Below are 14083 nucleotides of genomic sequence, written 5' to 3' on the forward strand. Positions count from 1 at the left end.
TCTAGTTCTGTGAAAAATGCCATTGGTAAGTTGATAGGGATCACATTGAATCTGTAGACTGCCTTGGGTCAGTATTGACAGTAATGATTTTTGCAATCCAAGGACATGGTGTATCTTTCCATCTGTTTGTGTCATCTTCATTTTCTTTCATCAGCGTCTTATAGTTTTCGGAGTACAGGTCTTTTGCATCCTTAGGTAGATTTATTCCTAGGTATTTTATCCATTTATGATTTAAAAAAAAGCTCTCCTGGGCTTCCCTGGTGGTGCAATGGTTGAGAGTCCGCCTGCCGATGCAGGGGACACGGGTTCGTGTCCCGGTCTGGGAAGATCCCACATGCCGTGGAGCGGCTGGGCCCGTGAGCCATGGCCACTGGGCCTGTGCATCTGGAGCCTGTGCCCTGCAGCAGGAGAGGCCACAGCGGTGAGAGGCCCGCATACCGAAAAAAAAAAAAAAAAAAACCTCTCCAGAAAGTGGGCATAGAGGGAATCTACCTCAACATAATAAAGGCCACGTATGACAAACCCACAGCTAACGTCATACTCAAGGGTGAAAAGCTGAAAGCATTTCCTCTAAGATCTGGAACAAGACCAGGATGTCCACTCTTGTCACTTTTATTCAATGTAGCTTTGGAAATCCTGGCCACGGCAATCAGAGAAGAAAAAGAAATTAAAGGAATCCAAATTGGAAAAGAAGTAAAACTGTCACTGTTTGCAGATGACATGATGCTATACATAGAAAATCCTAAAGACACTACCAGAAAACTACTAGAGTTCATTAATGAATTTGGTAAAGTGGCAGGATACAAAGTTTATACACAGGGACTTCCCTGGTGGCTCAGTGGTTAAGAATTCACCTGCCAGTGCAGGGGACATGGGTGTGATTCCTGGTCTGGGAAGATCCCACATGCTGCAGAGCAACTAAGCCCGTGCACCACAAATACTGAGCCTGTACTCTAGAGCCTGTGAGCCACAACTACTGAGCCCACACACTGCAACTACTGAAGCTCACGCGCTCTAGGGCCCACGTGCCGCAACTACTGAGCCCACGTGCAGCAACTACTGAAGCCCGTGTACCTAGAGCCCATGCTCCGCAACAAGAGAAGCCACAATGAGAAGCCCGCACACAACAATGAAGACCCAACACGGCCAAAAATAAATAAATTAATTAATTAATTTAAAAAATAAAAAAAATAAGAGGTTTATTAAAAAAAAAACTATAAGGCACTGATAAAAGAAGTTAAAGATGACAGAAATTTCTGGATGGTCTTGGGATTCATACATTCATCCTTGAAATTTTAGGACTGGTATATTGTCATAATTTGATTTCATCTCATTCAGATGCCCTTGAAAGTGGAGCCGTACTCTTAGAGTCAGATGCTGGATAATTCACATACATCTGGAGGTTTTCACAACTAATATTTAAGCAACAGAAACTTAAAGCATGACTTCTAATGTTCACTTTGGAATATCTTCTGTATTTGTGACCCTCTTCCACGAAATAGCCCAGGAGTTCTTCAGAATTAGTTCTGGGCGTTTAGGCAGCACTGAGTGGAGTCTCTGGTTGCCATCTGCTCGGCCTGGGACCAGTCTGGGTCTGTGCTCCCTTGGATAAATCACCTTAGCCTTATTTCTGCCTGCAGGGTTGGATTCAGTGTGTTCAGATCTTCCATTTGTAAGAAGGTAGTACATTCTGGGAGCCATCGTGGATTTGGTCATCTGGATTTCTTAAGGCATTTTATTAAGTTGAGAGGGTCATTCTGAGCTGAAGAAGCATCTCTGTAAATCTCTTTTAAACAACTTTGATGATATGCTTAGGAGGTATCAGAATAAACGAAATCTCTATGTTTTTTCTCAGTACATTTTAAACTTTTCCTAAGTATTTCATGTACTGGGGAAGAACAGTAATACTCTTGGTCACCTCCTGTTATTCCTTCTTGCAGGGGTCACCACACAGTCCTTTGGTGTATCACACAGCACTAAAGGGCCTTCCAGCCCTCTCTCGTGACTGGAATAATTGAAACTCTTTTCTCCCCTTCATCGCTGAAATACCATGGTGACACAGGAAATAAACCTTCCCACATCTAGATGTAAGGCTGTGTGCCATTTAGAAGAAGGTGTGCAAATTACCCCATGGGTGCAGCACTTGGAGAGCTCCTGCTTAGAGCAGGGCTTGGCTAGAGGAGCCCAGGCTACTTTTCAGCCCTCACTCTGAGGGCTGGGAGCTTTTGTGCTGCCGGTTTAGGAGGATAATTGTTTCTGTTAGGCTTCAGTCTCAGGTGGGCTGCCTTTGGTCGTGTTTCCCAGATGGAAGTCGAGTGCTCTAAGTGCTACCACGTCAGTGCCTCTTCCTCACCTTGATCCTTCCCTCCTCCCCCCACTCTCTGTTGTATTTAGGGATCTTTAGATTGCATGAAACAGAAAGTTGCTCCGCTCAGCTTAATTTAAGATAAGAATTGCCACGCACGGGCACCCTGCCTGTCCTGTAGGTCCTTCTTGCTGTGGGGCAGCTTCCCTGAGCCCCTCCCTCTTCTGGCCTGGCCCACCTTACCCATAGAGTCTGCTCTTGGACCATTCTGCTTGCCATGGCCCCAGCTCTTCCTCCTGGTAGCCTTCGATGACTACTGGCTGATTGTGCTTTGTATTTTGGTTCACGTTTCTCAGAAGTGGACCAGATCATATTTTTATGCTAGGCTTCATTGTGGGTCCCCGGCCGTGCTGTGATGGGCTGCCTGTTCCCCCGTGGGTTTATTATCCATTCTGAGGCATGAAGGAGAGGGCAGGGCCTGAAGTACAGGGCAGGGGGACTGTGGGGACACTTTCCCTGATGAGGGCCACCTTGCAGGCAAGCTTGGAGATGCACATCTGATAGGACAGTGCGCTTGTGTTGAGTTATTTGTAAAAAATTCACATGTGCAATATGAGTTTGGAAGTTAGTGGTCTCGAGGCAGAAAACCTAATTTTATTTAAAGGTGTCTTGGCGGAAGAAAGTTTTGAGGTAAACTTTAGTAAAATTTATCTCTAGAAGTAAAATTCTAGAGCAGAACTGTTTATTTGCCACTTTCTAAAATCTTGGTCAGGACAGCAAAACAGAGTATGAAGACTGAGTTTCAGCTAAAAGTTAAGCTGAAAGTAACATTTCAAGCTTTCTTTCTAATACCTTTTCCCCCGAATGAGGTCCTGTACGGCACCTACTGGAAACCAGATTGTCTGAGGATGTAGCCTCCAAGCACTGGCTGGACCGGGGACCTGGGCATTTTTCTAGCCTTGCTAGGAATTCACGGTGTGACCCAGAGTCTCTTGTCCTCCTCTGGATGTAAAATGAGAGATTTAGGTGGGATGAAAGGTTTCAGGCTGGGCCTCGCGGCTGCCTGTGGGTTAGAACTATCATTAGGCCAGGTAGGAGGGAAGCCTTGTGCCATGCCCAGCTTCACCTCCAGGTGTGCTGGAGCAAGGGGCCTGGAGGGGGAGACTGGGAAGCTCTGAGTGGGGCCTGCAGGGCTGGGCCAGAGGGTTTTGCTCTTTTGGTTAAGAGCACCTGGAGACACTTGGTGGGCTTTGAAAAGCAGAGAAGAGCTCTCTGGCTGCAGTGAGGATAATGGTTTGTTTGCTTGGTGACAGTGGCTACAGGGAGACGGGTGGAAGGCACTTCAGTAACCCACGTGAGAGGTGGCGGTGGCAGTGGAGATGGCGAATGAGGTGCATTGAATGTGGGAGGGCCAAAGCGAATTCTTAGGAGTCTGACTTCAGAAAGGATTTCTCCTGATAGGAGATACTGCAGAAGGGCTATGTCTGGGGGACAGGTCTTCATTCTCTTGTATGTATTTGTGTGTTTATTACCGAATGGTGTAGGGTGCGGGTCCTACTCTTACTTTGGCCCGCAGCTTCGTTTTGGGGTTCCGATGTGCCATGTGTACATCACGCTTGTCCCTCCGTCCCACCAGTGTCTGCTGAGTGCCTGCTTGTCGGGCTCTGTTCTGGACAGAGGGTCTTGTCTGTCTCTCTGACAACATCGGTTTTTATCTTGTTAAGATGGGAGCATGGGAGGGTTTTGAGCAGAAGAGAGAAGTGCTGTGACTTAGGTTCTAAAAGAGTGATTGCAGATGCATCATGGATGTAAGGGCAGAGGCTGAAGCAGGAAGACTAGTTAGTGGCCTGGTGTCAGGCATGGGTGGGCGTTTGACAGGGCATGTGGTGTGCCTACTTGAATTTTGCTTATGGGATGTGGAAAATGGGGGGATGGATGTGGAGAACGGGCTGTGGGTGTCTCATCAGGGCACAGGTCTTCCTTGTACTGGGCAGGGCTGTCCCTTTGCCCTCTTGCTGTTTCCTTTGCGGTGGGCGCTGCCGGGGCTCTGGCTCACCATTGCCACAGAGGCCGAGCCATGTAGATTTGGGTTTGGACATGTTGAGCTCAAAGTGCCCTGAGACATCCAGGCGGGGGCGGTGCAGATTAGACAGTTGTACCATAGACATTTGAGCCCCCAAACCAACTTCTTTTTCTTTTTTCATAAATTAATTAATTTAGTTTTTGGCTGCACCAGGTCTTAGTTGTGGCACGCGGGATCTTTCATTGCAGCACGTGGGCTCTTCATTGTGGTGCGTGGGCTTCTCTCTAGTTGTGGCACACGGGCTCCAGAGCGTGTGGGCTCTGTAGTTGTGTTACATGGGCTCTCTAGTTGTGGTGCGTGGGCTCGGTAGTTGCAGTGCATGGGCTTAGTTGCCCGGCGGCATGTGGATTTTAGTTCCTTGATCGGGGATTTAACTGGCATCCCCTGCGTTTAAGCTGGGTGCTTAAACAGTGGACCACCAGGGAAGTCCCCCGCAAACCAACTTTTGGGAATTGTGTGTGTATTGATGGTAGTGGATGTGGCTGGCGGAGGGACAGCATAGAGTGAGCAGAGGCCAAGACCAGGGCCTCAGGGTTCTCTAACGTTCAGAAGCTGAGACCTCTTTCCTAGTATTAATGCTTACATCTAAACTGCCATAATAAATTTGAACACGGGAGTTTTCAATATTACAGGCACAGGGACTTCCCTGGTGGCGCAGTGGTTAAGACTCCACCTACCAATGCAGGGGACACGGGTTCGAGCCCTGGTCCAGGAAGATCCCACATGCTGCGGAGCAACTAAGCCTGTGCACCACAACTACTGAGCCTGCACTCTAGAGCCCACGAGCCACAACTACTGAACCCACGTGCCACAACTACTGAAGCCCGTGTGCCTAGAGCCCGTGCTCCGCAACAAGAGAAGCCACTGCAATGAGCAGTCCGCGCACCGCAACGAAGACCCAATGCAGCCAAAAATAAATAAATTAATTAATTTAGGAACTCCCCTGGCAGTCCAGTGGTTAAGACTGAGCTTCCACTGCAGGGGGCACGGGTCTGATCCCTGGTCAAGTAGTGAAGGCCCCGCATGCTGTGTGGCACAGCCGAAAGCAGAACAACGGCAGCGGGAACATGAGCTGGCATTCATATGGCACCTGCTCTGTGTCAGGCAGAGTTCTAACCGTTTAGGTTGTATGCTTTTTGCCCTCAGTAGTCTGAAGTGGAGGTGCTGTTATCCCCGTTTTATGTTGACGAAATAGGCATGGAAAGCCTAAGGGTTAGTTCAAGGCCAGCTGCACAGCTAGGGGTGAGGGGCCAGAGCCAGGCAGTACCTGAGCTTTGGGAGCTGACTCTGTACCTGTACCTGTCCAGTACCTGGGGGAGGTACTGTAACAGGTGTGGGCAACCTAGGCTGGAGATGCGCTGTTCTCTGAGCAGTCTCTGTAGTTTGGAGGGTCATTTCCGTACAGCTTTCTTGATGTGGTTGCTTGAGTGTTATTAGACTTCTTTGTATAGGGATTCATCTCACTGTTACATTACCTAAGGTTTTTAGTTAATGTGAAGACTAAAATACCTCAAAATATTGAGGATATAAGGAGTCCATGTAATATTTCTTAGAGATGTTCATTATTTTGGGTGTAACTAATTGGTACCATTCTGTTCTTAATTTTACAAAGGCATGAATTTGAATGGAGAAGACCTTGAAGTTCCTAGGTTTTCCTGAAACTCACTTATCTGGGGACTGCTCATCCCCCCACACCTATTTCATTTAAGCTTTTTTGTGATTCTTCTGCCCTGTGAACAGTGACCATCTTATGAGATTAATAAGTAAAGTCAAAAAGAGCAGTGCGTGGTTTAATCTTATATATTTCTTAAAAGGTCTGATGAGGTCATTTAAATGTTTTAGTTATTTGTCATATCATGTGTTCTTTTTTTTTTTTTTTTCCGGTACGCGGGCCTCTCACTGTTGTGGCCTCTCCCGTTGCGGAGGACAGGCTCCGGACGCACAGGCTCAGCGGCCATGGCTCACGGGCCCGGCTGCTCCGCAGCATGTGGGATCTTCCCGGACCGGGGCACGAACCCGAGTCCCCTGTATCAGCAGGCGGACTCTCAACCACTGCGCCACCAGGGAAGCCCTATCATGTGTTCTTGAAGGTCCTGATGTGTCCATTGAGAATGTCAGGAGTCTCTTGTACAAGATAAACTGACTTCAGAACATCCATAAATAGTGGAACAGTGGTAGAAATTTATTTAAAACCATGGCTCTGGTAGTTTGAGGTAGATGAGAGAGTGATAATCTTAGAAGGACTCAGTAAATGTTAATTATCTTGTGCCATTCATAACTTGAAGACGTTTTTAAGAGTATTTAACCTTTAACTCCATTAAGTAAGCATGTTGTTTGTGCTCAGGAATATTCTGTTTCATTTATTTATTTGGCTGCGTTGGGTCTTAGTTGCAGCACGCAGGATCTTTCGTTGGGAGTGCGGGCTTCTCTCTAGTTGTGGCGCACAGAGTCTAGAGCGTGTGGGCTCAGTAGTTGTGGCACGCTGGCTTAGTTGCTCTGCGGCATGTGGGATCTTAGTTCCCCAACCTGGGATTGAACCTGCGTCCCCTGCATTGGAAGGCAGATTCTTAACCACTGGACACCAGGGAAGTCCCCAGGAATATTCTGTTTCTTAAAGGATAATCACTTGTTAAACTTCCCAGGTCTGGAACTTTTAAAGGAGGTGATTCTCTGCAAATTTTTCAGTTTCTTCATGGTCATTGGTCTAGGTTTAATGTTTCTGGCTGAGTCAATGTTGATCCTTCGTTTAATTAAAATTTAAAAATCTTTATTCCTTTCATTTTCCTTTTAAATATATTGACTTGATATAATGGGACTTATTTCTGGACTTGGTGCTTAGTTAATGTTTGTGCTCTTTGTTTTTTAATATTATTTTATTTTCAATAACCTCCCCCCCTTTAGACTTGCCCTTTTTAAAAAAATATTTTTTTAATTTTATTTATATTTTTTCGTTTTATCGTGAGATTTTTATTTTTATTTTTTTATTTTTTGGCCACACTGCACTTGCAGGATCTTGGTCCCCGACCAGGGATTGAACCCATGCCCGCGGGAGTGAGAGCACAGAGTCCTAACCACTGGCCAGCAGGGGAATTCCCTCTTTTTTAATTTTTTAGATTTTTTTTTTTTTAATTAAAAAAAAATTTTGGGGGGCTGTGCTACACGGCACGTGGGATCTTAGCTCCCCAACCAGGGATTGAACCCACACCCCTTACATTGGAAGCGTGGAGTCCTAACCACTGGCCCTCCAAGGAAGTCCTTATTTTAAAATTTTATTGAAATACAGTTGATTTACAATGCTGTGTTAGTTTCAGGTATAAAAATTATTTTTTTAATTGTGGTAAAATATATATGTAACATAAAATTTGCCTTTTTAACCATTTTTAAGTATAGAATTCAGTGAGAACTGCCAGGTTTTAACTACTCTTTACTGTTTAACAATTCTCTTCTATATGTCATTAACTTTTTCATATTTTAAAGTAACTTGTCCTTGTTTTCTTTTGGGCCTTTCTGAATTGGTTCTAATCTTTAGCCAAAGTTTTTTTTTTCTTTCCCTTCCTTCAAAATAATACTGGTGGTTAAAGCCGTGAACTTAACAACTAAAGTGTTGAGATACACTGTTCTCAGTTTTGTTGTTACTCGAAATCTGTTCACTCAGCAAATGCTCATTTAGTACTTACTGTTTGCTAGTTACTACAGCTGTTACTGAGAATTCAATGATGATCTCTGTTCTCTAGTATTAATTATTGGTGGGACTGTAATTACAGATTTTATTCTTTGTTACAGTATTTATCTGAGAGAGCTTTGAATATTGAAGTGAATTGGATTTTGAAGTATATGGTTTCAACTTTATGAATTTTATATTTCATCGTTTTTTTTGTTTTTAAGTGAATATGGCCTCTACAGCTTGTGCCTTTTGAAATGTAGGTTTTTGTTTGTTTGTTTTTTTGGTAGAATATTGTTTGATTGGTTTGTATTTCTGGAGCTTAACAAAAGAAGTATTCAGTGGAGTTTAAATCTTGACATAAATCCAACCGTTAAGCCTTATTTAAATTTGTCATTTATGTTTTTGTTTACTTGGTTTGTTACATATTGATAGGTACCCTGTATGACTGTTGGTAAATTCTGTTAATTTTTATCTGGAGACTTTAATGGTTTTTGCATTATGTATTTCAACATGTTTATATTGATACAGAAAATAAACATGTCTTCATTAAAACTTTACCTCCTATTAACAGAGTAATCTTTGTTACTTATATTTTTTCTGATTTTAATATTGCTACCCATGCATTTATTTTATTTGCAGTTACCTGCTTTATTTTGCCCATTTAAAATTTTTGTCATTTTATGGTAACACATAGCTGCTATTTGACTTAATGATTACTATGTGCTAGATTCTCTATTAAGTACTTTACTTGTAATATCTCATTTGATTCTATGGCAACCCTCTGAGTGGATTTTTTAAAAATCCTCCAGTTACAGATAAGGAGACTGAGGCTTGGAGGCCTTAATGACTTGCTTAAGGGTAAACAGTGAGTAGCCTTCAATCACTGTTGTACTATATTTTATTTTGCATGTATATTTTCTAAGCAGCTTTAGAGTTCAGTGTTGTTTTAAAAAATAAACTTAATATTTTTTAACACCTATGGGGTGTCAGTTTCTCAGAAGAAAAAAAAAAGGAGTTCTACAAAGGTTGAGTGACTTCTCAAAGTTAGGTAGCTTGTTAGGAGATAGAGTTGGGATTCAAATCCAGGCATTCTGACTCCAGAGTCCCAGGCTCTTCATACCAAAAGACTGTCTTCCTGCCATTTCTTCTTTAGTTGACACCGGTGCTTCATCCGTTTGTGCTGGTCGGCCCTTGACAGTGGATGGTGCTGAGGGAGACACTGAAGGCATTCTGTTAGTCTGCCCCCATTGATTTATTCCATTACATTCTTCATAGGTTTTTAGGTATATTTTATTTAGAAGCATGTGTATGTAGAAAAACAAAACCATAGCTGACTGAATTTTTTGGGGGGAGTTCTGGGGTGATGTTTTATTAATTTTTCTTCATTCTGTTTCATGAGGAATTCAGAGGGTTGGAAAAAATTTATCAGCATTAATGTTACTATTCTTGGAAGACATGTTAACATTTTAGAAGGAAGCTTAGTTTAGAAATACATATATATATATATATATATATATTTTTTTTTTTTTTTTTTTTTTTGCGGTACGCGGGCCTGTCACTGCTGTGGCCTCTCCCGTTGTGGAGCACAGTCTCCGGACGCGCAGGCTCAGCGGCCATGGCTCACGGGCCCAGCCGCTCCACGGCACGTGGGATCTTCCTGGACCAGGGCACGAACCCTCATCCCCTGCATCGGCAGGCGGACTCCCAACCGCTGCGCCACCAGGGAAGCCCTAGAAATACATATACTTTTTAAAGACATATTTTTTGGGATTCACTGCTTGTTTCACGTGCTCTTTATCCTTGACCATCACTGTACTTAGTCACTGTTTTTTTGTTTGTTCATTTTTTTTTAGTCTGGTGGTTCAAAGGCATTAGGAGTCCAGCTGGTTGGGCAGGCTTCTGGTGTCCTGAGACTGTGTCACCCTGGGCGAGCACTCAGCTTCTGGGTACTAAGACTTCTAACCTGTCAGAACCAGAGTTGAGTGGGCCGGAAGGAAAACTTCCTGGATTGGTCATTAGGTGTCAGTGAGATGCTGCTCTCATTAGGACCCCTCTTTCCTGGACAGTAGGAGGTGTAGCAGCGTCTGTTGGCCATCTGTGCAGAGTGTATACAGCTGCAGCTTGTGGGGCAGCTCTTTAACCCCAAGGTCCCCTCTTCGGTGCGGTGAGTTCCCAGTAGGCCATTCCACCATACTCTGGAGCCAGTTGCTTCTGAATGGTGAGGTATGTGATGGATGAGTGAATCCAGTGATCATGGGCTCATCACCTCACTTTTACCCTGAAGCAAACTCCTTGGTCATTGTGGTGTCATGACAGTGAATAAGGCGTATGCAGCGAGTCCATAGATGGCGACGTTGGGGAGCAGACACAGTGTGTCAGTCTGGGCCCAACGAGGAGACAAAACCGTATACTAGTAATTTAAACAAGGCAAATTTAATATATTAAGGAATTACTAAGCTGTGATAGGAGAATAACTGTAAATTTATTTATTTATTAACTTATGGCTGCGTTGGGTCTTCATTGCTGCACACAGGCTTTCTCTAGTTGCGGTGAGCGGGGTCTCCTCTTTGTTGCGGTGCACGGGCTTCTCTTGTTGAGGAGCACAGGCTCTAGGTGCACAGGCTTCAGTAGTTGTGGTGCATGGGCTCAGTAGTTGTGGCTTGCAGGCTCTAGAGCGCAGGCTCAGGAGTTGTGGTGCACGGGCTTAGTTGCTCTGCGGCATGTGGGATCTTCCCAGACCAGGGCTCGAACCCGTGTCCCCTGCATTGGCAGGCATATTCTTAACCACTGCGCCTCCAGGGAAGTCCCAGAATAACTGTAAACTGGAAAGAGAACTCTATACTCTCGAGCTCAGGGATAGTACCTAAAGAAGGACACATTGGGAAGGGGACTGCTTCCCAGGGTTGGAGTCATACCTTGTTGGAGCAGGTATGGTTGCATCTGGATGGCCTGGGCCACGGCTAGTTCGCAGTTACTGGGCACACAGAAGCAATCTGGGGCTCAGGTGAGCTGAGACTGGTGGGTGGGCCTACAGAGGCAGCTAGGATACCCTTTCAGTGAGTCCTGGGGTGTGGGTTTTCTGTGTTGGATGGGCCACAGGAAATGCACCTCTAGGGCTCACGTGAGCCAAGGCTGGTGGGCAGGCACACGGAAAGGGTCAGGGTAGCACTGCTGGAGCTGCTTGCTGGTGCAGTAGCCCCCTTCTACAGGAACTCCTACACTTCTGTGTACCGCTTGGGCCAGGGCAGCTCTAGGGCTCTGTGTGGAACAAAGGTTGGGTAGCAGGCTCACTAGACAGCCAGCCCTGAAGGACCCCTGGTGTGTGGAGGCATGGCACCGAGGAGAGGGTGCAGCAAGCAGTAACTGAGGCTGGGGCACAGGTCCCAGCTCTCTGGGGCTCCCAGCTACGTTGCTGCTTCCCAAGTCCAGAGCTGGAGAAAGCACATAATGCCAGATACCCGAGAAGCTATGCCCTGCAGATAGACACCTAACACTGGAAAATCCAGGTCATCCTTGGTGGAAGTTCATGTCGTTGAGCAGATGCATCACTCCAGTCCCTGCTGCCATGTCTCTTTGTTCGTGAGCTCACTGAGAGTTGGTGAGAGAGGCTGAGAGAGACACACAGGGCAGGTCATCTTGTCCACCTGCTTCTGCAGTGGCTGTCATTGTGGGCACTCGTGTAGGACACAGCTATCCTTGCACTCCCTGCCCATTCTCAGAGCCTTCTCTAGATCTCTTTGTCACTGATTATCCCTCCTTGTTCTTTCCAGATTCCTGACCCTCCAGCCAAACATTAACTGCTGTCAGTGAGTCGGTGTGGATTTGCCTCTCTGGCCATTTCTCCTTCCTGACCAGGGGTACAACCACGCATACTAATTGAATGTCTGCCCACTGGCTGGATCTCACCTCCTCATCGGAGCCTTCAGGACCATCTCTGAGTGCAGCATCTTGCTGCAGCCATCCATTGCTGACTAGTGCCAGGACATCATTTACCACTCTCTGTACACGGACTTAAATTTTTCTTCCTTCGTTACTGATCATAAGGAACTCACCAGGAGGCCATAGGTGTAGTTTGTTTGTTTGTTTTAATTGGTTTATTTATTTATTTATTTTTGGCTGCATTGGGTCTTTATTGCTGCGCACAGGCTTTTCTGCAGTTGCGGCGGGCGGGGGCTACTCTTCGTTGCGGTGCGCGGGCTTCTCATTGCAGTGGCTTCTCTTGTTGCGGAGCTTGGGCTCTAGGCAATGGGCTTCAGTAGTTGTGGCACGCAGGCTCAGTAGTTGTGGCTTGCGGCCTCTAGAGTGCCGGCTCAGTAGTTGTGGCACATGGGCTTAGTTGCTCCGCGGCATGTGGGATCTTCCCGGACCAGGGCTCGAGCCCATGTCTCCTGCACTGGCAGGGCGGATTCTTAACCACTGCGCCACCAGGGAAGCCCTAGGTGTAGTTTTTAAAGAAGTTGCAGTGTAGCAACTCGATTGTGCAATACACATGTGATGTCAGGATCTTCTTGCACAAGTTATCCTGATGGGAAGTTCAGGTAACTCTCATGTCAGGCAGTCGGCCTTTTCCTATCTGCTGCCATCACTTTGAAAACCATTGGGTGTGATGGGTGATAAGCCCAAGAAGACCGAAGGGTCGTCTTCTGCTTGTTCATTCCGTGGACATTGCCTGCCCTGTGAGCGATGTCATGGAAGGTGTTAGTAGAAGGAATGTGATTGGGACAAACTCTCTGGTCTCAAGGAGTGTGCCGTCAATTCACTGGGGGAGAGAGAGGCAGGCACACCTAGTGAGAAAGTTGTGTGAGCAGACAGAGGATATTACTAATTGATAAGACTGGGAGAGAATGGGAGTCAAATGAGTCAGGTTTTAAAGAGAAGATGATGCATGAATTATATTGAAAGATGAGAGCCATTATCCAGGTGGGTCATGAGAGGAGGAAGCCCTCCCTGACCCTCCCAGGAAGTAGACCAGCAGAGGCAGTTAATCACAATGTTGTGAATTCAGGTCCTGGATTCAGACTGCCTGGATTTTTTTTTTTTAAAGCAGATATTCATTCTTAATTTTTATTTATTTATTGATAGATGGACGGATGGATGGCTGTGTTGTGTCTTCGTTTCTGTGCAAGGGCTTTCTCCAGTTGCGGCAAGCGGGGGCCACTCTTTTTTTTTTTTTTGCGGTACACGGTCCCCTCACCGCCGTGGCCTCTCCCGCCGCGGAGCCTGTGCTCCAGCTGCTCCGCGGCACGAACCCGTGTCCCCTGCATCGGCAGGCAGATTCTCAACCACTGCGCCACCAGGGAAGCCCCTGGACTGCCTGGATTTGAATCCTAGCTCTGTGATGTTAGGTGCGGTTACTTTATGGTCCTGTTACTAAGCTTTAAGGACTTTAGAGTGAGGTAATAGTGCCTCCCTTTGGAGTCCTTGTAACAGTTAGGGGAGGAAGCAGCTGAGTGCGTTTAGCACAGTGCCCGGCACTTAGCTGTGTGGCCTGATGAGTCATCTCCTCTTCTTCTGGCTTTCATTTTCCTGGAACAGTTCATTCCCATGCCATTTTCCCAAGGGCCAGAGGATAGATTGGTCTTTGGAGCCGTCTCCAGCACCTTGTACATCTTCAGTAAATACTGCCTGTACTGCACAGAAGAAGTAGGAGTGTAGGAGAAGGGGGTTATTTTCCAACCCTGAGGTTTATTTCTGTGAGTGTATTTCTGGTGATGTGCTTTGTTTGCATTTACCTTTTCTTGCATTCACCACAGACCATTAGGTGCGAACACACTGGGTGATTGCTTGGCCGCCCGCTTTGCACCATTATGATTGCTCTTCAACGGGACGTGGCCCGGACCTTTCAGGCACGGGTTTGAGTGGGTAGTGCTCAGTCCTAGAGCCCCAGCCCCTTACCACGTGCTTCCAGAAGAGCCAGCCTCTCTGAGGGGGTGCTTCCAGGGCTCTCAGCTCATGATCATCTAGTTTCTTTTCACTTAGAGAAACGTAAACGCAGTGAATATTTTTAAAAGTTAATTGTATCTTAACTCCC

The 14083-nt window shown here is 46.0% G+C and overlaps 1 protein-coding gene across 12 annotated transcripts in view; it reads left to right on the forward strand.

Moving 5' to 3' along the window:
- Nucleotides 1–14083, forward strand: part of FAM193A (family with sequence similarity 193 member A) — a 172722-nt gene that overhangs the window by 33644 nt on the left and 124995 nt on the right. Inside the window, exon 1 of one of the 12 annotated variants that reach the window (XM_033856550.2) lies at nt 11843–12117. The exons of the other annotated variants lie outside the window; for them this stretch is intronic. The gene's annotated coding sequence lies outside the window, so the exon portion shown is untranslated. Of the gene's footprint in view, nt 1–11842; nt 12118–14083 lie in introns of those variants that run through there. 12 annotated transcript variants of the gene reach the window in all.

Source organism: Tursiops truncatus, chromosome 5 (genome assembly GCF_011762595.2).
Source record: "Tursiops truncatus isolate mTurTru1 chromosome 5, mTurTru1.mat.Y, whole genome shotgun sequence".
NCBI lineage: Eukaryota > Metazoa > Chordata > Mammalia > Artiodactyla > Delphinidae > Tursiops > Tursiops truncatus.